This window comes from Mytilus edulis, chromosome 4 (genome assembly GCF_963676685.1).
Source record: "Mytilus edulis chromosome 4, xbMytEdul2.2, whole genome shotgun sequence".
Taxonomy (NCBI): Eukaryota; Metazoa; Mollusca; class Bivalvia; order Mytilida; family Mytilidae; genus Mytilus; species Mytilus edulis.
In genome coordinates this window covers 56,348,983-56,376,401 of record NC_092347.1, presented here as the reverse complement: position 1 = coordinate 56,376,401, position 27,419 = coordinate 56,348,983, and the positions used below count along the sequence as shown (strand labels likewise).

The following is a 27,419-nucleotide window of genomic DNA, read 5'->3' as shown; positions in this document are numbered from 1 at the left end:
AAACAGCAATAATGTTCAGCAAAGTAAGATTTACAAATAAGTCAACATGACCAAAATGGTCAGTTGACCCGTTTAGGAGTTATTGCCCTTTATAGTCAATTTTTAACCATTTTTCGTAAATTAAAGTAATCTTTTACAAAAATCTTCTCCTCTGAAACTACTGGGCCAAATTAATTCAAACTTGGCCACAATCATCTTTGGGGTATCTAGTTTAAAAAATGTGTGGCGTGACCTGGTCAACCAACCAAGATGGCCGCCTACGCTAAAAATAGAACATAGGGGTAAAATGCAGTTTTTGGCTTATAACTCAAAAACCAAAGCATTTTGAGGAAATCTGACATGGGATAAAAATGTTTATCAGGTCAAGATCTATCTGCCCTGAAATTTTCAGATGAATCGGTCAATCGGTTGTTGGGTTGCTGCCCCTGAATTGGTAATTTTGAGGAAATTTTGCTGTTTTTGGTTATTATCTTGAATATTATTATAGATAGAGATAAATTGTAAACAGCAATAATGTTCAGCAAAGTAAGATCTACAAATAAGTCAACATGACCAAAATGGTCAGTTGACCCCTTTAGGAGTTATTGCCCTTTATAGTCAATCTTTAACCATTTTTCATAAATCTAAGTAATCTTTTACAAAATCTCCACTGAAACTACTAGGCCACAATCATCTTTGGGGTATCTAGTTTGAAAAATGTGTCCGATGACCTGGCCATTCAACCAAGATGGCCACCACGGCTAAAAATAGAACATAGGGGTAAAATGCAGTTTTTGGCTTATAACTATGAAACCAAAGCATCTAGAGCAAATCTGACAAGAAGTTAAATTGTTAATCAAGTCAATATCTATCTGCCCTGAATTTTTCAGATGAATTGGACAACTGGTTGTTGGGTTGCTTTCCCTCCAATTGGTAATTTTTAAAGAAGTTTTGCCGTTTTTGGTTATCTTGAATACTATTATAGATAGCGATAAACTGTAAACAGCAATAATGTTCAGCAAAGTAAGATCTACAAATAAGTCAACATGACCTAAATGGTCAATTGACCCCTTAAGGAGTTATTGCCCTTTATAGTCAATTTTTAACAATTTTCATTAATTTGGTAAATTTAGATATAATTGTAAGAAGCAAAATCGTTCAGTAAAGTAAGAACTTCAAACACATCACCATCACCAAAATACAATTTTGTCATGAATCCATTTGTGTCCTTTGTTTAATATGCACATAGACCAAGGTGAGCGACACAGGCTCTTTAGAGCCTCTAGTTTATATGTACATTTATGTAACCTGTTCATAATGCGATACAACTTATATTGATAAGATCTATTTAAAAAAAAAAGACATGGTGATTATTTTCATAAGATTGATAGTCATGATAGTGGTAAAATGTATAAGGACTGAAATAAGATCATATATATATATTTCTGCCCAACAGTTTTATGATAAATCAGTTGCAGTAGGTTGTTTAAGGTAGCAGAATTATTAACGTTGCATATCTTTTTGGGGTCTGCAATCAATATTATACAAATATAGCCTTTGTATGAGGTCGATACAAGGATATATTGACCTGAAAGAAGTATATTGACTGAGGACGAAGTCGGAGGTCGATATACTTCTTTGGGTCGATATATCCTGTGTTGACCTCATACAAAGGCTATATTTGTTATATTATTAATTTCCGACCATTATGTATTTGAAGATTTTTTTTCGACAAATAATCGATCACAGATATCATTTGTTTCAAAACGTTAAACAATATCCTGAAATTCATTACATGACGTCTCAAAGTATATCGGTTTTTAGATATTCTAAAAATAACCGTGCAATATGCTTTTTGCCGGTCAATATGCTTTTTGCTATCCGCCGTTTTCTCTCTACCTTCGAAAATATAGTGTAACATGTGACTATCCCTAAACGAATCAAATTTGTTAAAATATACGAATTAATAATATAATGCTGTAATTTGAATTTGATTCACAATAACTAATTTGAATCAGATAAATTTCGAAATATTTGACGTCCAAATGTAAAGTCTTACACAAATTGCATTGCACGTCAAATATGCGTCACTCTTGGATCGATCAGCGTGACCTTTCAACATTATCAATTTCTACAATAACCCACATTTCCTTATTGGTTTTTGTGATGTCAATGGAAGAATTAAGTTCCTGCGGAAATCATGTGTTAAACAGGATAGACCAAATAGAATTTTAGGTTGATGTTGTGAATTTAAACAGTTAAATAAATTATTAATGTTAACTATATATTAAGATTGGTTTTGAATTTGTTCCTTTTTCAAAAAACCACTCTAAGTGATATACATTAACTCGACACTGAATCAAAAAAAAACTATGGCATCAGATAATTTGTTTTGTTATGTCAAAATTTTATGGAAACCTGTGTGATGTCCAGTATTGCAGTAATTATGGCAGACAAATATCAATATGGTGCATCTGAAAACATAATATAACACCTCATCACAAAACCAGGTTCAACCCACCATTATTTTTCCTTTAAAGATGTCCTGTACCAAGTCAGGAATATAGCCATTGTTATATTATAGTTCGTTTCTGTGTGTGTTACATTTTAACGTTGCGTCGTTTGTTTTCTCTTATTTTTGCGTGTAAATTCACATTGGGATAAGACGTGTCACAGTACTTGTCTATCCAAAATTCATGTATTTGGTTTTGATGTTATATTTGTTATTCTCGTGGGATTTTGTCTGATGCTTGGTCCGTTTCTGTTTCTGTGTGTGTTACATTGTAGTGTTGTGTCGTTGTTCTCCTCTTATATTAATGCGTTTCCCTCAGTTTTAGTTTGTTACCCCAATTTTGTTTTTTGTCCATGGATTTATGAGTTTGAACAGCGGTTTACTGCTGTTGCCTTTATTTATTTAAGATGCAAATATATGAAAGCTGAATCAGAATGGTTGAATGTGTTCAATATGAAAATAATGATTAAAATGTCAAAATACCAAAATCACAAAACAGCCTTTGGACTATGAGTATGAGTTTTGAGCAAAATTGAAGGGAAAAGGGGTGGAGAGGGGGTGGCATTGTGGTCAAGGAAAGCAAATGCCCTTTATATTATGGGGTAATCAAAAATTGTGGAAAAATTATAACAGGGAGAGTTGAGTCATCTTTTCACTTACAGACTCAAGTTTAATGATGATGACCAATGTTTATATGTCTATTTAACTATGACTATACTGATCGGCAAACCAACAAACAGAAACACAACTATTGTAAAATTGTAAAATATTAGATTGATTGCACTTTATTTAGTATAAAACGCAATTTAAATGAAATGTCAGAAAGATAACAATAAAACACTGATGGATGCAGGTTATTTTCTTGTTTTGGCGCGAAATATTCTTACACCTATTGCTTGACCTAATAAAATTTGTATAGAATTAAATTTAACTAATATTCAGCATAAATAAAAGTAAATATGCAGAAGCATGACAATACATTAATGATAAAATGTGTTTATATATCTGTAAAAGACGTTGCCAGTATCTTTCTCTAAGAATTACATTTGAGTGAATCGGTTTAACCTCGGTTGAACCTGGGGTCGGTCCGTTAACAGTTGAATTGATATTCAGAAAAATTACAAAAATCATATCATTAATCATATGATACATAAACTGAAGTGGAGAGTAACACTTTTTGATAAAAATTCCCTGTTGGAGATTTAATGATGGAGTATAAATATTTCATCGAGCTTAGTTGATTCTAAGATTGAGGGGTGGTAACTGCAATGGAAAAATTTGAGTCGTCTGCAACGTTAAAATGTTTTACTTGGATGGAAAAATTTGGATTTCTGACCTATTTGGTCAAATGAAAATATCTTTTTATTGTCTCCTCGGAGACGATATTAAGAATTGAACGATGGACAGTCAGTGCGTGAATGCTTCTTACTACCTGATTGGAAGATATTACAAGATGTGAATAATCAAAGTTTATTGATTGGTTAGGACAATCCAAACCTAGAAAATGTCCTTCAGTCTCGTAGAGTATTGGATTTGTCCCCTCTATTTTAGCAATTAGATTTTGCATGGTCATTAGTAATCATGCATATTACACAGGTAACTTTTATCTATAAATAGTCGATTCTTCTGGAGTTTCGTAAACAACAATGTTAAACGATATATACTACTTCATAACGTGTGTGGTAAAATTTGTTGATTGATGCAAGTGGCTATTCTAAATGAACTAATCTACAATGCGAGAAAACTTTCCATTTTCATCAGCTAAGAGACGGCTAGCCCTTTTTTGAAAGGCTTATACTTGTGTTAGTATTGTTGTTAACCATATTGTGACAAGTTCTGCATACCACGGGGGCATAAGCAAGTGTAAAATTAACTTGCATATCAATTTTGCACCTGTCCCAAGTCAGGAGCCTCTGGCCTTTGTTAGTCTTGTATTATTTTAACTTTTAGTTTCTTGTGTACAATTTGGAGTTTAGTACGATCTAGTATGACGCTCATTATCACTGAACTAGTATATATATTTGTTTAGGGGCCAGCTGAAGGACGCCTCTGGGTGTGGGAATTTCTTGCTGCATTGAAGTCCTGTTGGTGACCATCTGCTCTATGGTAGGGTTGTTGTCTCTTTGACACATTCCCCATTTCCATTTTCAATTTTATTTTACATGTATAAGGAATCGTACAGGATTTTCAAACGTTTAAATAAATATCTCTGATTTGCAACCACAGTTTACTGTTATACACATTAGAAAACTATATATAGTAAACTTAAAAAAAAGTGGAGAAATGCTGTTTTCAGTTCTACATCTACATGGCTGGAAGGCTGGAAGGGTAATCCGTAAAGAGTCGGTTAACACATCACAGGAATGAGTTAAAATTAAAGTTATGTCATCCAAAATGTGCTCTGTGAAAATCATATGTACAGGTGCCAGTGCAGATAAAAACAGTTGGACTATACCTACTTATAATTTATTTTTCTTTCTAAGCGATGGTTTGTAGTCGCCATAAACTTTTATTAATTGGTACAAATGTATGCAACACAAGTGTTCTATAGTACAGAATTAAATTGAAACACAAACCCTATTACTTTCAACACTGTTTGTGTTTTAACTTAAAGCAAGATGCAAATATGATTATGATGTTAAACATAAACTTAACCAAAAAGAAGTTATATTGAGAGTATTGAGACAGAGGGTGATTGCTGTCAACAAAAAAACAACAGCCATGTGTAAATCTAAGGGCTTGCTATGATAATAATGATTGTCGACTTTTTTTAGCTCAATCTGAGACTGTTATAGTAAGGGGGAGCATAGTAGTCTCAGGCTCAATATACAGTCATAAATCTAACAAGTTCATGCTTGTGTCAATTTCATTAATCCAGTCATGTTTTTTGTACCAATTTGTTCCACGATACTTGGGCTTTGGATATCAGACATAGTCCAAATTTCCTGACATAAAGTCATTGTATATATAAAAAGAATAATCTAATCTAATATCTAATCATTTGTCACATACTGCAAATTGTGTTCTTTGACACAGCCTTTTACTTGTAATCCGAATATTTCATGCCCTTCTCGTGATCAATCTCTTTTCTCGGTAGATGATGTTGTCATCTTTAACCAGCAGAATATGTTGACTTAATCATTTTCGTAAGATTACTCTAAGAAATACAAAACCAAAATTGGACACAGGAAGGTTTGAATGAAACGAAAGTATGATCAATGGTTACTGGTAACGGACAAAAAATCCATAAATCGTAAATTTTTAAAAATAAAAAAAATTGGGGTGGGCAGGGAAGAAAATCTATCAATTAATTTTAATTGGCCTAACCCAGTACATACAATATTGTGAAACAGAAGATATCAAACCATTAGGTATAATAGAATTATATTAACTGTTACAATTGGTCTTAGCTGACCGGGTAAAAATTATTATTTGAACTTCTACATGTAAAAAAAAATATTTTGTGACTAGAATGGAATACTATATATAGGTGTATAATTCTTTAATGAATACAAGACAGTATGAAGAGAGAATCATGCATGGTGATTACCCCTGAAAATTTGATAATTTAGACCATATTTTTCGAAATTTGCAAATGTTTTAATTTTACTAATCACAGATATAATGACACAAGATGAAAATTAAGTTGTACCTCTATATGATAACCTCATGAAAATATTTAGTTGACCTCTATATGATAACCACATGAACATTACTTTTATCTTCCTCCAACTTAAAATTGGATTTTTGAGATAAATTTACACCTCATTTTACAGGTACCTCAACATTATACAAGATTTTAAATGATTGTTCTGCATCTGTATGAAAATGTATAGAGGGATTAGACTGCTATGTGGCTGAAAGGGGAAGATCTTTCCTAGACCTGGAAAACAGAAAAATTAGAGTACAACGATTAGAGAAAGAAAGAGATGATTTCATGTCTTCTTAGTGGTAAAAGCTATCTAAAGTCAGACTTTAAGGTAATATATATAGAGTATGCACATATAAACCAGAATATTTAGAACAATGATATTGGAAATTTGTGGAAAAAAACTTGAATGGCTAATAAATCAGAACATGGGCAATATGTTTCTCATAACTTCATATTAAACTGAGATTTATTTATGGTAAGCCATTGTTCTTTCTATTTCAACTTTAAGATATCTCATATGATATAAAAGATATACCATATAATATGTAAGATATACCATATAATATGTAAGATATCTCATATAATATGTAAGATATCTCATGTAATATGTAGGATATCTCGTATATGATTTATAAAATTCATATATCTCAATTAATATAGTTTTTATGCCCCACCTACGATAGTAGAGGGGCATTATGTTTTCTGGTCTGTGCGTCCGTTCGTTCGTCCGTCTGTCCGTCCGTCCGTCTGTCCCGCTTCAGGTTAAAGTTTTTGGTCAAGGTAGTTTTTGATGAAGTTGAAGTCCAATCAACTTGAAACTTAGTACACATGTTCCTTATGATATGATCTTTCTAATTTTAAAGCCAAATTAAACTTTTGACCCCAATTTCACGGTCCACTGAACATAGAAAATGAAAGTGCAAGTTTCAGGTTAAAGTTTTTGGTCAAGGTAGTTTTTGATGAAGTTGAAGTCCAATAAACTTTAAACTTAGTACACATGTTCCCTGTGATATTATCTTTCTAATTTTAATGCCTAATTATATTTTTTACCCAATTTCACGGTCCATTGAACATGGAAAATGATAGTGCGAGTGGGGCATCCGTGTACTTTGGACTCATTCTTGTTATGAGATACATTGTATTAATTTTATAAAATAAATTATTTATTACTTTATAAGATAAATACTTCTTAATACTTCAAATACTCAAATTCCAAATTTTTGAAAAGTTTGAAGAAGAAATCTTCAATTGCACAATATTGCACAATAGATTTGTAAGATCTTGACATTTATTTTGTGTCAGAACTCATTATGTCAAAATTTTTTATAACACTCTAATTTCAGAGCTGTATCAAGCTTGAATGTTGTTGTCATACTTGCCCCGACTGTTCAGGGTTCGACCTCTGCCGTCGTATAAAGCTGTGCCCTGCGGAGCACCTGGTTTAGAATTGGGAGACCAAAGATGCAGTACTTTTTCGGGTACTTTACATGTTTTTCCTACTGTAAAATAATTAATTAGAACATGATTGCATAATTATGTTGTTATGATTTAGAATGCCATTTCATTGAGAGAGGTTTTCTTTTTTTTTTTTTAGGTCAAGTGAGCTTTTCTCATCACTTGGCGTCAATTGTTCGTCGACATCCAACGTCTGTAAATTTTTACAAAAATCTTCTCCTCTGAAACTACTGGGCCAAATTTAACCAAACTTGGCCACAATTATCATTGGGGTATCTAGTTTAAAAAATGTTTCTGGTGACCTGGCCAACTAACCAAGATGGCCGCCATGGCTAAAAATAGAACATATAGGGATAAAATGTAGATTTTGGCTTATAACTCTGAAACCAAAGCATTTAGAGCAAATCTGACATGGGGTGAAATTGTTTATCAGGTCAAAATCTATCTGCCCTGAAATTTTCAGATGAAAAGGGTTGTTGGGTTGCTGCCCCTGAATTGGTAATTTTGAGGAAATTTTGCCATATTTGGTTATTATCTTGAATATTATATTATAGATAGAGATAAACTGTAAACAGTGATAATGTCAATGAAAGTAAGAGCTACAAATAAGTCAAAATGACCAAAGTGGTCAATTGACCCCTTATGGAGTTATTGCTCTTTATAGTAAATTTTAAATAATTTAATTTAAGATAATTGTAAGCAGCAAGATTGTTCAGTAAAGTAAGATCTACAAATGCATCACCGACATCAAAACACAATTTTGTCATGAATCCTTCTGTGTCCTTTGTTTAATATGAACATAGTGAAATGTGCTTAAAGTGTTACAACTTTTTATTTATTAATCTTCCATTAGGTTGAGTTAGCTGTTGCAGACTGGAAAGCCCATTTAATGAGATCATGAAACCAAGAAGATGCAAGGTTAGATCTTGTAAGAGATTTGAAAGATAGACAAGTATTTAAGTGACCTGTGATTGGGCAATGAAGATGTTGTCAAGAAAATATAGGGAGGGTCAAACCGACTGGTTTGCAAAGAGAGGCATGAACTAGCACATTTCCTTGTCAGTTTTTAAAGAACAGGGATGCATAAAAAAATTCACACATGTGCATATATTTTCAGCTCAGGTATGAATTCTTTATTTCTACTTGCTAAAATACCATTTAATTCACTCACCAATTGTTTATGTTACTTTTAGAATATTGTGATAAGAACATGTTGTCACTGCATATATAAAACTATATAGTAAATATGCATAAAACAACATGTAAACTCACATACAGTGAAACAAGAAAGAAAAAAATGCATTGCAACAACCCTTTTATTATTTTTTTCTGGATCTGAAAGTACCTGCATGGAAGCCTTCAACAAAAAGAAAGCACCAATAGCAAACAGTAGCTCTAAACCTATGCCTTTTTTACTCACAGATGAAGGGCTTTTAACAAATTACAGAATAACTAATAAGATATGTTTACAAACTCTTTAGTCAAATACAGAACAATTGCGCTACAACAATTACAAGATAAACTTGTAGGAAATAATTGTCAGGAAGTAGAAAGAATTTACATGTATGTGCCCAAGTGTGGCAAAGAAAAACAGAAACAAAGTTTGAAATATTTGTTGTTTCAAATTTAAGTTAAGAAATATGTGTCTTGTTATATTATCATTTGTCTTATTAAGTCAACTTTTTGTTGTTATTCAGATATCTCAAGATTCCCCTATAACATCATCTCTGATCAAAGATACTGTTGCTGATCTTCATACCTTGATACCAGATATTCAAGAAATCCACATATATTCAGACAATGCAGGATGCTATAAAAACACATTAATGATGGCTTCACTCAGAAGAGATGTTGGCAATAAACTCAAATTGAACAACTTTTCATAAGCTCAGGATGGCAAAGGTATGATCTACAGCATTTATTATATACACTTGACAAAAAAATGCATATAATAAATTCACCATTGAGTCATTTCAAAATTTATTTTGTTTCAAAACTTAACATTATGAGGACCGCTCACAAAAGATTGGCAAAATGTAAAATGAATTTCTTTACAAATTAAAGTTGAAAAGATGACACCGTCTACAAATTTTTGTGCAGATACTAAATTAATTTGCTTAAAAGTTGCATTTTGTTTCTTTATTTTAGGGCAATGTGATCGTAGAGCCTCCCATTTTAAGTCCGTTATCAAGCAATACATAAATGAAGGTCATGATGTTACTTCAGCTGAAGAAATCAAAGTAGTATGTATATATAGTAAATTTGTAAATATTTCCAGTAATCTTGATATCTCATAATTTTTTATATGACCGCAAAACAACTTAATAGTTTTCTACTTTCTAGACAATAACTTGTGTTTAAGTGTATGCAGGTGCTCTCTAAAATTGTACTACAAGGTTCTATTTTACAAAGTTTATATTTTTTTCAAATTTCATATATTTTAAAAGTTTCAAGAAAAAATTTTCAATAGTTATTGCACAATAGATTTGTTAAATCTTTGTTCACATTTATTTTGTGTCAGAAACCTATAATATATCAACAATTTGATCACAATCCAAATTCACAGTATCAAGCTTGAATTGTGTGTCCAAATTTGCCCCAAATAATTAGGATTCGATCTCTGCAGCTGTTTTAGGCTGTGCTCAGGGAAGCTTTTTATTAGCATTTAAAATGAAATTGTTTTGTATGATAATTGTTTAAAGTAAACAGACTTCATAAGTCCTTTAAACCATGAATTTATGGACAAACTTCAGTGACAAAACAGTGCTAAATAGTTCAGTGATTTCTCTTTTCCTGTATTTGTGTCTGTTTAGACATACTTTAAATGGTACTGTACAGACACAAGTGGATGCTGACTTTGTTATGAAATTATGAAGTTATATCATAAAATAAAAACCCAACTAATGTATTTTGTGTCGTATATAAAATGTGTTTTCAATACATGTATCAACAAGGTATATTTTTTAGGCCATAGATGCAAGACAAAATGGTCAATTTATAGTTATAGTTGTGGACACAGTAACTGTTATCGATGGTGAAAAGAACAATATGAAATCAATTCCAGGAATTACCCAACTTCATAATTTCCAGTTTGTGTCTGATGGATTGAGAGTATGGAAAGCTTACACAATAGGAAAAGGTAAAGGGTTCTGTGAATTACATAAAGATACTTTCTCATATACCAGTATAAATAAGAAGATATGGTATGAGTGTCAATGAGACAACTATCCATCTAAGTCCCAATGTATGAAAAGTTAACAATTATAGACCTGTCAAAGTATATCATACTTTATCAGTAGAAGTTTTAAGAAGTATTTATAATTCAACCCAATAATTTGATCACTTTAACCTTGAAACAACTCAAGCTTTTGCAGCAATACTCTGTCCGTCCATCTGTCCCTCACTAAGCCATAACAAGTCATAAAAGTGAAAACTGTAAGTATATATAGTGTGACTAATATTTTCTGCATGAATGACTTGATGACTTTGATAAGTGTTTCATTCATATCTAAGGGTACGTTATCATTTAGCTCCTATTTGTAGAAAAAATAATTATTTATTTTAGGACAATTAACTTATTCCTTGGAAATCACTTGGGTCTCAACCAAAGCCAGCTGAACTTCTCGTGAAATTGAACTGGATAAATGAGAAAACTGTCAGCAGATCTTTGAATACTGAAGGTAAGGAACCCTAAATAATAATGTTGCATTCAGCTGTTATAATTAAGAAAATGTTAAATCATATAAGGAAAATATTTCAAACTGGATGAAATAAGCATACAATTATTATACTGAATGTCAATAGCTATATTTTAGATAAATGTCATGATTGAAAATGAAACCTCAGTGCATTTACGTACTTTATTAAATTTGTAAAATGACCCTAGAATTATGGCATAGTATGATTGTCCTAAAGATTGCTGCATCAAATCATTTAGCTCTAATGAGACATTGGATAACCACCTTCTGCTGGGAGATTGTAACTACGTACAAGTCATTTCTGTGCATGACATTTAGGCTTAAATTATGTGTGACACAGAAGTAAATTTCATTGATACCCAATCAGTGTCAATACCATCAGACTCAATTGTAGGAGAAAGTGGGCTGCGTCAGGGTTTGGCACTTAAAACCAAGAAATGATACCCAGTCAGTGTCAATACCATCAATTGTAGGAAAAAGTGGGCTACGTCAGGGTTGAGCACTTAAAACCAAGAAAAAAAGAGTAATTTTCAGTGAGGCTCAGTGGAAATACATGCACGATAGGTTCTATGCAGGAAAAAGAACTGGCAGCTGCATAGGAAATGAGAAATATGAATGAAGAAGATCAGCACCTATTCAATGTTGATGAAATTATTATTTAATTTTAGGCTGACTTTTTAGAAGAACACAGAAGAGTTTTAGAATCTAGGTTACAACCAGTGATCCGAGAAATCACAGACATTAGGGCAAGAACAAGAGAAGAGTTAGAAAGCTTGTATCGTAAAATTGTCTCAGTTGTTTTATTAAGATCTGGCCTTGGTAGCCCTACATATATAGCTGTAGTAAGGGAGGCAACTGCAGATCTTCAGAGTGTCTACCCACAAACAGAATTGGGAACTTTCATGTCTCTGACAAAGCGTGACAAAGAAAGACAACTCCTGGAATTGACAATGATTGTGACTGGTATTAGACTGTTCAATAAGGAATGTGGTAAAGGAGGAGAAGAAATTAATGATTGTAAGTTTAAGTTCAAATTATTTTAGCAAATTTCACAAGATTTTAGACAATAAATGTAAAAGTTAAAAAAAATGTACTTTGAAATTCTGAATTCAAGAAAATGGAGGCAGAGCATGATAACTTAGAGATAAATTTTGTCTGATCATGGTTATTTTAAACAGCAACATTTAGCACCATTTTTAAAAGAAATATTGAATCAGGTTACTGAACTTTTGAAGAATCAGTTTTCTTGAAATTATAAACAGTAAGTCTTATTATAAAATGATAGTAGCATCTGTTCAACATTGATATGATTCATCACATTTGCATTAGTTTTTAACTGACATGGCATCTTTTGTCTTTCTATTGTACCAGCCATTTTAGATAAAGCAGTACCTGCCACAACACAGAATGTAGATTCAGAAATCCACCCACATTGTGTGCTGCCAATAAATATACAGGTAACTGTGTTTTGCTGAATTCTTGTTTCAGCACTGTACTACATAGAGAATTGATGATGGACAAATGAACATGGGAGACAACTCATGATTATCTTGTGTGACATTGTTTTCATTTGAAAGTTTAGGTTAAAAGGTAACCTTGTCCTTTTAGATATGGCTGCTTTGAAGATGGGACACCTTATGAATGAAAGCAGACATCAGTTTCTACTACCATTTTCTTTTATCTAAGCCATCTAATCAGACTTAATTATCTAGAAAATTTGAAAGTTTTATGTTTATTGTTTAAAAATGTATATATAAAATTATTATAATTCCACTTGATACATATATACAGTTACAGCATCAACTATTGTTACTGCATTTTTGTAGATTTGATGGAAAAGATGCATTTTGGTGAATCAAGTGAAGGTCCATCCACCCAGTTGTTAAAGGAATCACTGATAAATACAAGACAGCATGAGGCTTTCCTTAGAGTTATATTAGTAAGTAGATTTGATGGAAAAGATGCATTCTGGTGAATCAAGTGAAGGTCCATCCGCCCAGTTGTTAAAGGAATCACTGATAAATACAAGACAACATGAGGCTTTCCTTAGAGTTATATTAGTAAGTAGATTTGAATTGATATTCATCATCTATATCATATCAAGACATCTGATTCTGTTATGTTGGCAGGGAAAAAACAAAGGGTGGTTCAATACACTGCAGGATAAATATTTTTTTTGAGAAAAGCAACACTTTTATTGTGCTTTGAGAAAGACAATTAGTCAAATTGTTTATGATCTAAAATATGTTAATATAAAAAAAATATTACTGGAAATAACAAAGATAAAATTGATATCATAGTATGCTGTGCCTTATAGACAAGAAAATCCATTAATCATACTATACATCAGTCTATATCAGTAGATAAGCTTGAGTTGATGCATGATTGATGTTGGTTATAATTAATCGGTTTTCTTGGTCCTCAAATGCTTTATGATCTGTATTTGTAAGATAATATTGAATACAAGTAAATTTTAAAACAATGACAGCGACAGAGACAGTATTGTAGTAACTGATTAACAATCATTAGCATATCATTTCACACCGACATAACATAGACTTTTTAGGTTACAAGCATTCAAATTGAATTTTAGAATGATGTTTTTAGCTGTGCTTATCAAGTAGAATCCTTAGAAAAGCAATTAACAACTAGAATGGAGCAGCTACAAGCCACAGTGCAATCAAAAGCGGCTGTGCCTACAGCTTAAGTTTATGTAAGTATTCATCCACCATAAAATGTATTTTTGTTGAACAAAAAACAAACAAAACATTGTTAAGTTAGAAGAATTGGAATTAAGATCTAAATCCGGTTCGAAATGTGGGAAATAAAGGTCAGCATATTAATTAACAAATATGTCCTGATAACATCAAGTCAAGTGATGTCATGAAAATACAGCAAACTTTTACATACCTTAACTAGAATGGTAAAATATTCATATTTTGAAAAAAAGTTTCTTGATTGTCTTTGAATTTGACTTGCATTTATCCTGTATGAATTACATGATAATAAACATCATTTAAAACTGGATTGCACAGTGGAAATTATGTCTAGCTCCTTCAAAGGCCTGGTAAGGGCCGATTTTGGCCTCAAATTTCAGGTTCATCTGACAAAAGATTTTGGACACTTTTAAACACTTAAGTGTCTATTTCAGTTGATTCAATTAGTTTATGTGAAAGATTTTTAACTGATTTAGTCATTAAAAATGCTCCGATTCAAGCTTAAATATGAAAAATCTATATCAAATATGCCCAAAAAAAGATGATTTTTGTCAAAAATGAAAGTGGCCGCATCCATGTTCATCCTCAATCTTCATATATGTTATGTATTTTATCATCAAATACAACTTACATTTCAATATTAAGAATGAACACAAATGCGGCCACTTTCATTTAAGGAGGCTCGAGGGTATAAAAATTTCAGAAAAAAAATAAACATTTGTTTTGCATTACAAATTTAATTTGTTACCTTTTGTAATTGTTACTTTATCATATGGTACAAAAATCATTCAACACAATCACTTCGTGTTGGCCCCAGATGACTTTTAAAATGTATAGATCATTGAAAAGGTTCCAAATTATCTCCCTTTGGTGGAAAAATGCCATTTTTTGGCTGTAAAATTGAAATTTCTTTTTAAACTCATCGGTGACCTATATTTTTTAATATAATTTCCATATAAACTGTACTTAAACTAAATTATTGTAAAATTTGAGCGATTTCTGTAATAAATTTCTTTTTTTATTTCGATATTACCTTTATTTCTCCTATTACTTCAACAGAAAAAACCCACCTTTACAAAAATGTATGCTTCTTTCGACGGCAGATTGTGAGCGCAAATGAACGGTGACCCCACTTTTTTATTTTATTTTTCTATTAACTATAAGATGAAGTTTATTTATAGAAAAATATAGACAAATCCTATATAAATGATTTAGACCCGCGAACCCCCTTAAGACGGAAACCGTCTAAAATTTAACTAAAATGCTAAAATTGTGAAGATTTCAGTAATTTAGCATGACTTAATGATGCCAATACCCGATATATGTGCATTATATTGTCAAAAACAGCCCATATTTATGTAGCAGAAGCATTCTACTTTCCAATAAATAACTAAAAGTTAACATTTTATCAATTTTGTAAAACTGCTATATTTTGGGGCCAAAAAGGGGTCTTACTGGACCTACTCCTTAATATACATGAATTATTCAGTTGTTTAAATTTGTTTTTTTGCCTGACCATACATGCTGTAAAGATTGTTGCCAATCTTTAATTTAAAACAATATCTTTGGTTTCTGGATATTAAATAATGACTAAACAACTTTTAAAAGTATCAATAATAATAAATACAGGTAAATGAAATACAATATGTTAAAACGTTTGAATGTGTTTTTTCGTGTATGCGTTATTACCTCTTGGATTCTTTCAAGCTTGGTTCAAAATTCGTTTCGTTACAAGAAAAGTCCGGTTTTTATAGTTCTTAGCAGGCCTTATCCTTGCGTGTAAGAATATAGTCCGTTGCCGGTCAAGGTTAAATGTTATTATTAAAGTTATCGAGAATGTAAACATAGAATTATATTGAAGGAATGGACAATTTCATCCGACTTTACACCGATTTAGGAATATAAAGCAGGTAAAATGCAGTTACTAATGAAATGTAGGATTAATAACAACTGAAAAACAAATGATGTTTCCCGAATGCCACATGTTGGCGGAATTTCATAACGCAAAATAGGAAACTGTCAATTTTGCTGGGAACAATATTTTCGGCTAAACAAAACTATGGAAATATAATTAAACGTTCACAACACATGCTATACATGTACCTTTTTCGAAATATTTAACATTTGTAAGCAGCATCAAATATATATATTCCCATTTAGCTGACCATTGAAGACATTTAATTTATCTTGCTTTATGTTACAGCCTCAGTTCATTCATCTGTCACAGTTGTGGAGTGGTTTTCAAGATGAGATGGTATTACTCAGTGTTCTTATCAATATATTGGCTAGTCTGGAACCATTAACAAGGGTAGGTATCCATCAAGTTAGGTGTTCTTATCAATATATTGGCTAGTCTGGAACCATTTACAAGGGTAGATATCCATCGAGTTAGGTGTTCTTATCAATATATTGGCTAGTCTGGAACCATTTACAAGGGTAGGTATCCATCAAGTTAGGTGTTCTTAGCAATATATTGGCTAGTCTGGAACCATTTACAAGGGTAGGTATCCATCGAGTTAGGTGTTCTTATCAATATCTTGGCTAGTCTGGAACCATTTACATGGGTAGGTATCCATCGAGTTAGGTGTTCTTAGCAATATCTTGGCTAGTCTGGAACCTTTTACAAGGGTAGGTATCCATCAAGTTAGGTGTTCTTAGCAATATCTTGGCTAGTCTGGAACCATTTACATGGGTAGGTATCCATCGAGTTAGGTGTTCTTAGCAATATCTTGGCTAGTCTGGAACCATTTACATGGGTAGGTATCCATCGAGTTAGGTGTTCTTAGCAATATCTTGGCTAGTCTGGAACCATTTACATGGGTAGGTATCCATCGAGTTAGGTGTTCTTAGCAATATCTTGGCTAGTCTGGAACCATTTACATGGGTAGGTATCCATCGAGTTAGGTGTTCTTAGCAATATCTTGGCTAGTCTGGAACCATTTACATGGGTAGGTATCCATCGAGTTAGGTGTTCTTAGCAATATCTTGGCTAGTCTGGAACCATTTACAAGGGTAGGTATCCATCGAGTTAGGTGTTCTTAGCAATATCTTGGCTAGTCTGGAACCATTTACATGGGTAGGTATCCATCAAGTTAGGTGTTCTTAGCAACATATTGGCTAGTCTGGAACCATTTACAAGGGTAGGTTGAATTAGTCACTCAGAAATATATTCCCTAGAAAGTCAGTATATGTTCTTAGTAAGATATTTGTTTGTTTGTAAGATGTCAAGAAGTTCAATTATTTAGTTCTCTGCAATAAGTAAGTATGTATTTAAAAAATGTAAGGTAATTGAAGATTCAATGATTTTAAGGTAAATTTAAGAAATAATTTATTCAGTTTCAATTGAAAATAAAATAATAGATAATAGATAAATACATTTTTTAAACTTTCAGTTTACGTTCTATGAACCTTTAGTTGTATGCCAAGTTTTTTGTTACTTTGTAAAATTGATAATAGATAATATACATTAGAAAAATATAATAATATAAATGTACCTTTATTCTTATTCAATAGGGTCACAGAGAACTATTTACAGATGAGATACTGACTCCCTTCTTAGATGGAGACATCATTAAATCAGATCAACAAAGAATAGAAGAAGTATGTAATTATATTTTATGAAATTTATTTCCTCCTTCAAAATAGTTATTCACACTTATTATAATGTAGGTCATTACACGGCAACATAAACACATTTAATTTTTCAAATTTTACATTTCAAAGCTCAGTTGAAAAAATAAAGATTTTTTTTCTAATTTTATTTTGCAAGTAAATGGGGAAAAAAATAATCCTATATCCCAAATATTAGTCAATATATCTGGGCAAATAATTTTTCAATGGGAAAAGTCAATATGTATATTAGAAGAATACAAAACAATGTTTTGCAGCAGTATTTACATCAACAGCATAAATATATTGTGACAAGGGAGATAAATCTTTCTTTTTCAGTCAAAGGGAGAAAAAATTAATCCCAGTGATTTTAAAGATTTGGATTGGTTGTTTCCAGATACAACAAAGCATTTTAACAAATTACCACTGCAATATAGGGTAAGTTATTTCACATTATTATAATTGATTTATTAAAAATATATAAACAATAATGGTATCTTCTTAGATCTTTAAATGTCATAAGTTCATGGTTTTCTTGTTGTTAACTTATTTGTACTGCCAGATATTCTAAATTTTCGACATCAAAACCCCCAGTTTACGTAGGCTAAGATTCAGATACAATATTATTTATCTCTATTCTACACCAAAATAAACAAATCAGTCCATTTCTATTTATTTTTTATTGTAAAATTTTCATAAAACGAAAATTCCTCAAAATGATGTTATTGTCTTGGCATGTCAACGAAACAAGGTGAAGTGACAAGTATAGGTTTCGTAAACAAAAAATCAAATGTAAATACCGGAGGGTTTAAACCTTCTTGTATGCCTCAGAACAAATAAAATTCCATTGAAAGAAATTATATAAGTGAAAAATGCTATAAAAAAAAAATCATTGAATTATATAATATTACTCATATTATCAAAACTGGGTAAAACGGAACAGCCAAAATAGTATCGTATGTATAGGGCTTTCATGGCTAACAAAATTACCAAATTTGTCCTATTTGAATTGAAAAAAATCATGGCCGCTGTAGATCTGTTTTCAATTAACCATGGGTTTGGGCATTTATATTCGTTTATTTTAGCCTGAGAGTTAGTGAGGGGTGAAATACGAATATAAATGCCCAAGGGCATATCCAACAGTTTATTTCTAACGGTGAGAATTTTTTCCCTTAAAGATATTTTATTCTTCAATTGACAGAGAATCAAATTTTGTCAAAAAAAATATATGTTGTCGATTTCGTTTTTGCAAAAAATGCTGCTGAAAATTGAACATTTTTGCAATTTTGGGATAAAAAACGTTTTTTATTTAAAAAAATTAATTATGATTTTTTAATCAACATATACTTATATACTGGGGCTCAAATTGAAGCAAAATAGTTCAAGATGGTTAGAAAAATCTAACTTTACCATTTAAAGAATTAATTCTTACTCAAATAAAGCCAAAAACGTTATGATTACCCCCAAAAACGGCAAGAAATGAACATTTGAAATGCACATTTAAGATTTTTTTAGATACTTCTAACGGTGTCGATTTGACCAAAGTAAGATATGTTATTCTTTGAAAAAAATGGAACGTCGTAACGTTTTGAAAAAATATTTGTCACCATACTCGTTTTTGAGAAAAATCAAGTTTTATAATATTGTTTACTCAATCCCTTCCGTAAGCCTCACAAATTGCACCAAAAATTTTAAAAGACGTTTCGGGACGTAACGTTATATTTCCCAGCTAATTTTGCAACGGCAGTGCGACGGTGTGGAAGACAAATGTATTTTTACACAGTGACTTTGATGGATAGTTGTCTTGATAGCACTCATATCGCATCTTCTTATTTATAATGAACCAGTATCTGTACGAGATAATAATTCAGTTAGCTTTACTATTGTGTTCCTCAAAACTGTGAAACCCGGGTGTGAAACATGCAAACCATGCAATTACAAACTATTAAAATAGTCCCCGGCTCTGGTATATTTCATCCCTCTTTTAAAACAAACGTATCACACGTTAGAAATCCATTTCTGTGTGTCGGTCTATAGTACAAAGCAGGGTTCATTTTCATTTTATATTCTACATTTGATGTTTTTGTTCTGATTATTTATTTAATATGCCACTTGGCGTCCATCATCCATAATCATTATTTATTTTACCGTTACTGTACAAAGAAGTGTTTTTCTTACACTGATTTATATAACACTGTCTATAATTTCACATATCGAAATCAATAAAGAGCATGTGGAATTTTGCAACCAAACACTTGTCTAAAATCTCACCGACTCCGTATTATATATTCATGTTGCATTTTTTTTGTTTTTTGTTTTTTTACAGGCTTCTAGCTATAACAAAAATCTGTATGTTGACTCTTTGTGTTTTGAATTATATGTGTCGTTAGGTTGCTGTCGTATTAATGTATACCTTTAAAATCTTTTTCATAAAAAAAAGGATTGATTGGGCCACAATTAAAAATATTTCAGTTTGCCCAAACCCGACCCATGATGACTGGGTGTGGGTAGGTAGGTAGGCAAATTCTTTTTTTTTTTTTTTTTTTCCGAATTTGCATGAAAATATTAAAAGATCTTAAAACAGTATATCTTTTTTTTCTCTGTCAAACCTTTATAGAGACAGCCAAAAGCCATGAATTTAAAACCTCTATAAATAAATTAGTTTACTGAGATGTTTATAACCCTGACAGTTGCTAACTGTGTGAAAGGGCTGTTGGATTTGTGAAGTGATTTTCAACAGTTCCATCAACACGATGTTTGTGTAAAAAAAATATCAGCTGATTATGTATCTACCATTATGTAATGATTAAATTTGTTTGCAGTTTTTTAAATCCTATTTCTATTAAAATAGATTAAATGTCATAAAATATTTATATGAATTCTTAGTTTGTGTCTTTATTATGTTTTAAATTTTTTTTTTATATTTTACATTATCACACAGGTAAACTTATTTGGCTATAAATAGATCAAAACATGGTCTGTAGAATCTCCAAACTAAAAACGTATTTGTTATAATTTTATTTCTGTAAATAATCAAGTTTAAATTTTTGAAAATAATCATTATTGATAAAATATAATTCCATAAAGTTAACGTTTTCTGAAGACTTTATTTTTAGGACATGGTTCTAGAGGCTTCCTCACAAAACTGTGCCACTTCACATGTTTTACTTCTTTACGTTCGTTAAATCAGAGGATAAAAACAGAGAACATCGAATATCGATTAACTGCGCCTCTTATACGCTTTCTTTTAATCTTATTCACAGTTACTTCCTCAAACGCAAAGACGACAAACATTAAGTTTTGTACGATGACGGAGCGGCCCCAATATAAATCTGAAAAAAAAAATTCTTCCAAAAAACGTCAAAAAAAGAATTTGAGTCGGCGGGTTTATTTTGGGTCGGTCGCGTTTGGGCAAACATACAATCTTTTAATTTTGGCCTTGGGTATAGAAATATTCACATCACTGAACTGCTCCCGTCCGACAGTTACGTGTATATCATTGCTAAAATTGGGTGCGGCGGTATATCCGATGCATAGAGTAAGGACATTTTCGTGCTATCTATACCTTAACATACCATCTAAATAAATGGTTGAAGGGATATACGAACTTCGAATAAAATCTATAAACAACAACAAAGGTCACATGAATCTTCAAATAAGTCGCATGGCTGATTTTAACAGATCTGTTGCGCCTTTTGAAGTAGTAGATGAAAAAAAAAAATTAACAAAACAGATCAGTAAGACATTAACTTGAGAATAAACGAAACGGCCGAAAAAAAGTTGAATTTTATTATAAATGGTGGCCATTTTTTCGTGTGTTTTTGCTTTTATGACATATTTACAATATATAAGTATATGAAATTGATACAGTAATTTTTCCACCTAAACGAGCCTGGCTGCCGTGGTTTTACGGTTCAGTATATAAGTTATTGCATATATACTGAACCGTAAAACCACGGCAGCCAGGCTCGTTTAGGTGGAAAAATTACTGTATCAATTTCATAAGTTATTGCATATATACACAGTAGAGATGGTTTTCTGTTCTTCTGCCCTCTACATAGTTTGGCTGCACACAATGTAACCACTGATTTAGCCAGATTACTATTTTATTATTGATTATTCTAACAAATTAATTCAAAGAGAAAGATGCGGAAAGAAATTCTTAAATTTTCCTTTAGAAATAAATTATGAAATAAAAATAAAACTAATGATTATGCATCACTATATGAAACTGATGAATTGATTGCTCCCGTGCTCCAGTGGCAAATATATCACTGCATATTTAGGAACCTTGACACTAATTTTCTTGTTTACAAAGGTCATTACGATGTTTATTCATTAACCATGTAAACAGGGTTACTGTGCTTGGGCTTTAGCAAAGTTTGACAGATAACTGTTACCTAGCAACCCAGATATTGGTGTACTTAGAAATAAAGATCATTATTATGGATTCAGCAATAAACAAGCAGCAACAGAATTTTCCCAAAACCCAGATGGGTAAGTTTTGTTATGTTAAATTTAAGGTTATAAAATTGAGAAAGGAAATGGTGAATATGTCAAAGCGACAACCACCCGACCATAGAGCAAACAACAGCCGAAGGCAACCAATGGGTCTTCAATGTAGCGAGAATTCCCGCACCCGTAGGTGTCCTTCAGCTGGCCCCTAAAATATGCATAATAGTACAGTGATAATGGACGTCATTCTAAACTCCGAATTATACACAAGAAACTAAAATTTAAAATCATACAAGACTAACAAAGGCCAGAGGCTCCTGACTTGGGACAGGCGCAAAATTGCGGCGGGGTTAAACATGTTTATGAGATCTCAACCCTCCCCCTATACCTCTAGCCAATGTAGAAAAGTAAAACAATAACAATACGCACATTAAAATTCAGTTCAAGAGAAGTCCGAGTCTGATGTCAAAAGATGTAACAAAAGAAAATAAATAAAATGACAATAATACATAAATAACAACAGACTACTAGCAGTTAACTGACATGCCAGCTCCAGACCTCAATTAAACTGATTGAAAGATTATGTCTTCATCATATGAATATCAGGTACAATCCCTCCCGTTAGGGGTTTAGTATCATACTATCATAAAATATATGAGAAGAACATAACCCGTGTCATGCCAACAACTGTTTTTTTAGAAATAAATGTGTTTAGTTCCGATGCAAAGACCCTATCAGTGAATCAATGTTAAAGCCAAAATATGCAATCTTTAATGACCTGACAACAGTATCGTAACTATATCCCCTTTTAATAAGTCTATTTAAAGGTTTTGTTAGTTTCTGAGGAGAATACTGACATTTTTGTGCTTTATAAAGAATATTTCCATAAAATTTTGGATGTGAAATACCTATAGTCAGTTATTCTAAGCAACATTCAATCATCAATTATAGGTTTTATTACAAAACAAGAACCATAGATAGTAAAACAATATAAAATGGATTATCTTTTATTAAGACACAAAGCTTATATATTATTATTACAGTATTAAGGATTAATTGTTACTTTTTAGCTCACCTGGCCCAAAGGGCCAAGTGAGCTTTTCTCATCACTTTGCGTCCGTCGTCCGTCGTTGTCCGGCGCTAGCTTTTACAAAAATCTTCTCCTCTGAAACTACTGGGCCAAATCAAACAAAACTTGGCCACAATCATCATTGGGGTATCTAGTTTAAAAAATGTGTGGCGTGACCCGGTCAACCAACCAAGATGGCCGCCACGGCTAAAAATAGAACATAGGGGTAAAATGCAGTTTTTGGCTTATAACTCAAAAACCAAAGCATTTTGAAGAAATCTGACATGGGATAAAAATGTTTATCAGGTCAAGATCTATCTGCCCTGAAATTTTCAGTTGAATCAGTCAACTTGTTGTTGGGTTGCTGCCACTGAATTGGTAATTTTGAGGAAATTTTGCTGTTTTTGGTTATTATCTTGAATATTATTATAGATAGAGATAAACTGTAAACATCAATTATGTTCAGCAAAGTAAGATCTACAAATAAGTCAACATGACCTAAATGGTCAATTGACCCCTTAAGGAGTTATTGCCCTTTATAATCAATTTTTAACAATTTTCATTTATTTGGTAAATTTATGTAAATTTTTACCAAATATAGTTCTCTGTTACTAATGGGCAAAGTTCATTATAGATATAATTGTAAGAAGCAAAATCGTTCAGTAAAGTAAGAAATTCAAACACATCACCATCACCAAAATACAATTTTGTCATGAATCCATTTGTGTCCTTTGTTTAATATGCACATAGACCAAGGTGAGCGACACAGGCTCTTTAGAGCCTCTAGTTTTTTTTGTAGTATGATCTTGAAATAATTTACTTAAAAAAGAATATGTGTGGTAAAAGTCAGTGGGACAGTAGACCAACAAGCACATCCACCAAACACTAGAGCTTCCATACAGTCTTTCCCAAAGGCACAAATGATTTCTAGAAGCTTTTGGTACATTTTTTGTTGGTTTAAGCTGTAATACAACATGGTAAAAATTTACATATGAAAGATTGGGTACACCCTTATGGAGAAGACTTCATAAGTATGAATTACTTGTGTCTAATCCATTTTGCTTTAATTCATCAGATAAAATATGTTTAAACTAAATTGGGTACACATGTATAAAAGGAGATGCAGATATGCCAATAAGATGACAATCAAATAGCCCAATAAAACCACAAAATGGACATTGCAATGAACACCAAAAATGTCATTATGCATTTATTGTTGGTTTTATTTCAGGCTAACCTGTGAACAAGAATAACCCACTTTGTACAAACTAATCTGAGTAATATGAGAAGAGACACAGCCATTCAAGTCTGGCCTTCAAAGTATGTATATGCAAACATAAGAATAATAATGCTTCTTTATTAGTTTTTATACGACCGCAAAATTTTTAATTTTTTGGTCGTATATTGCTATCACGTTGGCGTCGTCGTCGTCGTCCGAATACTTTTAGTTTTCGCACTCTAACTTTAGTAAAAGTGAATAGAAATCAATGAAATTTTAACACAAGGTTTATGACCACAAAAGGAAGGTTGGGATTGATTTTGGGAGTTTTGGTCCCAACATTTTAGGAATAAGGGGCCAAAAAGGGCCCAAATAAGCATTTTCTTGGTTTTCGCACTATAACTTTAGTTTAAGTGAATAGAAATCTATGAAATTTTGACACAAGGTTTATGACCACAAAAGGAAGGTTGGGATTGATTTTGGAAGTTTTGGTTCCAACAGTTCAGGAATTAAGGGCCAAAAAAGGGCCCAAATAAGCAATATTCTTGGTTTTCGCACAATAACTTTAGTATAAGTAAATAGAAATCAATGAAATTGAAACACAAGGTTTATGACCACAAAAGGAAGGTTGGGATTGATTTTTGGAGTTGAGGTCACAACAGTTTACGAATTAGGGTCCAAAAAGGGGCTCAAATAAGCATTATTTTTGGTTTTCGCACAATAACTTTAGTATAAGTAAATAGAAATCTATGAAATTTAAACACAAGGTTTATGACCATAAAAGGAAGGTGGGGTTTGATTTTGGGAGTTTTGGTCCCAACAGTTTAGGAATAAGGGGGCCCAAAGGGTCCAAAATTAAACTTAGTTTGATTTTAACAAAAATTGAATCCTTGGGGTTCTTTGATATGCTGAATTTAAAAATGTACTTAGATTTTTAATTATTGGCCTAGTTTTCAGGTTGGTCCAAATGGGGGTCCAAAATTAAACTTTGTTTGATTTCATCAAAAATTGAATAAATGGGTTTTTTGATATGCCAAATCTAACTGTGTATGTAGATTCTTCATTTTTGGTCCAGTTTTCAAATTGGTCTACATTAAGGTCCAAAGGGTCCAAAATTAAACTAAGTTTGATTTTAACAAAAATTAAATTCTTGGGCTTATTTGATATGCTTTATCTAAACATGTACTTTGATTTTTGATTATGGGCCCAGTTTTCAAGTTGGTCCAAATCAGGATTCCATATCAAGTATTGTGCAATAGCAAGAAATTTTCAATTGCACAGTATTGCACAATAGCAAGAAATATCTAATTGCACAATATTGTGCAATAGCAATTAATTTTCAATTGGAGTTATCTTTCTTTGTATAGAATAGTAGTTGATAATATATGTTGGAAATTTGCCAGACATGACTATGATGTCATTTTCTATTTTTATTTGCCAATAACTTTATGTAAATAACTTCATTGGAAATTTGCCAATATAAAATGTTGCTGATGGAACCTTTTTTAGCTCACCTGGCCCGAAGGGCCAAATGAGCTTTTCTCACCACTTGGCGTCTGTTGTCCGTCGTCGTTGTCGTTAACAATTTACATTTTGAACTTCTTCTAGAGAACCACTGAATGGAATGGAACCAAACATGGCATGAATGTTCCTTATGAGGTGCTGACCAAGTGTTGTTACTTTGTAGCCGATCCATCATCCAAGATGGCCGCCAGCGGGGGACTTAGTTTAACATAGGACGCTATGGGAAATGCATACAAATGACTTCTTTTAGAGAACCACTGAATGGAATGAAACCAAACATGGCATGAATGTTCCTTATGAGGTGCTGACCAAGTGTTGTTACTTTGTAGCCGATCCATCATCCAAGATGGCCGCCAGCGGGGGACTTAGTTTAACATAGGACGCTATGGGAAATGCATACAAATGACTTCTTTTAGAGAACCACTGAATGGAATGAAACCAAACATGGCATGAATGTTCCTTATGAGGTGCTGACCAAGTGTTGTTACTTTGTTGCCGATCCATCATCCAAGATGGCCGCCAGCCGGGGACTTAGTTTAACATAGGACCCTATGGGAAATGCATACAAATGACTTCTTTTAGAGAACCACTGAATGGAATAAAACCAAACATAGCATGAATTATCCTTATGGGGTGCTGACCAAGTGTTGTTACTTTGTAGCCGATCCATCATCAAAGATGGCCGCCAGCGGGGGACTTAGTTTAACATAGGACCCTATGGGAAATGCATACAAATGACTTCTTCTAGAGAACCACTAAATGGAATGAAACCAAACATAGCATGAATGTTCCTTATGGAGTGCTGACCAAGTGTTGTTACTTTGTAGCCGATCCATTATCCAAGATGGCCGCCAGCGGGGACTTAGTTTAACATAGGACCCTATTGGAAATGCATACAAATGACTTCTTCTAGTGAACCACTGAATGGAATGAAACCAAACATGGCATGAATGTTCCTTATGTGGTGCTGACCAAGTGTTGTTACTTTGTAGCCGATCCATCATCAAAGATGGCCGCCAGCGGGGACTTAGTTTAACATAGGACCCTATTGGAAATGCATACAAATGACTTCTTCTAGTGAACCACTGAATGGAATGAAACCAAACATGGCATGAATGTTCCTTATGTGGTGCTGACCAAGTGTTGTTACTTTGTAGCCGATCCATCATCAAAGATGGCCGCCAGCAGGGGACTTAGTTTAACATAGGACCCTATGGGAAATGCATACAAATGACTTCTTTTAGAGAACCAATGAATGGAATAAAACCAAACATAGCATGAATGTTCCTTATGGGGTGCTGACCAAGTGTTGTTACTTTGTAGCCGATCCATCATCCAAGATGGCCGCCAGCGGGGGACTTAGATTAACATAGGACCCTATGGGAAATGCATACAAATGACTTCTTTTAGAGAACCACTGAATGGAATGAAACCAAACATGGCATGAATGTTCCTTATGAGGTGCTGACCAAGTGTTGTTACTTTGTTGCTGATCCATCATCCAAGATGGCCGCCAGCCGGGGACTTAGT

General features: G+C 32.6%; 1 pseudogene; it reads left to right on the top strand.

Annotated features, from left to right (window-relative positions):
• Positions 1-8,178: 8,178 nt before the first annotated feature.
• On the top strand, positions 8,179-23,133 carry LOC139521446 (cilia- and flagella-associated protein 206-like; annotated as a pseudogene).
• Positions 23,134-27,419: the final 4,286 nt, after the last annotated feature.